At 29.1% G+C, this 653-nt stretch overlaps 1 protein-coding gene across 1 annotated transcript in view; it reads left to right on the top strand.

Moving 5' to 3' along the window:
- The window catches only part of spry2 (sprouty RTK signaling antagonist 2), a 356,144-nt gene that overhangs the window by 96,749 nt on the left and 258,742 nt on the right, over positions 1-653 (top strand). The window lies entirely within an intron of this gene.

Here is a 653-nt window from a genome sequence, read left to right on the forward strand (position 1 = left end):
GTGCGCTCTCGCGCGCGCGGGGGTCACCCCCTCCCCCACTGCTCCTCCATCTGCAGTGCCAGTTGGACTTCAGAGCATGAAGGAAATCCACTTTGTGCTCTTTGTTTGTTTTCAAACTACAACCCCCCCCCATGAAAGAGAAAATAGATTATATACAAAAAATCTAGCCCCTCCCACATCTTTTTTTGGTTTTTTTCCCACCTGTAAACACCTGACACTAACTTAGGCTTTAAAAACATTAATTTAGTTAAAATATAGATAAAAATATAAAATATATAGATATATATTTTCATTTATTAATGTGATGCTTTATGAATATTTTACTCAATCCTTTCATTTGTGTTTTTTTTAACTTTTATTTATTTATTTTATTCTATTCTAGGACAATTATTCATTTCTTTTCAATGCTTTATAAAACCACAAACAAATAAATCAAAACAACTGAAGTAAATAACAAAGTTCTTGAGACCTAATAGTGTAATTTAAGACGTAAAAAACATTTTTGTATGTTTTTTTCTTAGAGAATTAGTAAAAAATAACTTTATTGACATTTTCTCAAGATAATTACACTAAAAAAGTGAAACATTGAATCAATTAATAAAAGTCCTGTAATTTGTTACATTAAAAATATGTTTTTCTAATTAAATGTTTGA

Source organism: Oryzias melastigma, linkage group LG2, assembly GCF_002922805.2.
Source record: "Oryzias melastigma strain HK-1 linkage group LG2, ASM292280v2, whole genome shotgun sequence".
Classification (NCBI taxonomy): Eukaryota; Metazoa; Chordata; class Actinopteri; order Beloniformes; family Adrianichthyidae; genus Oryzias; species Oryzias melastigma.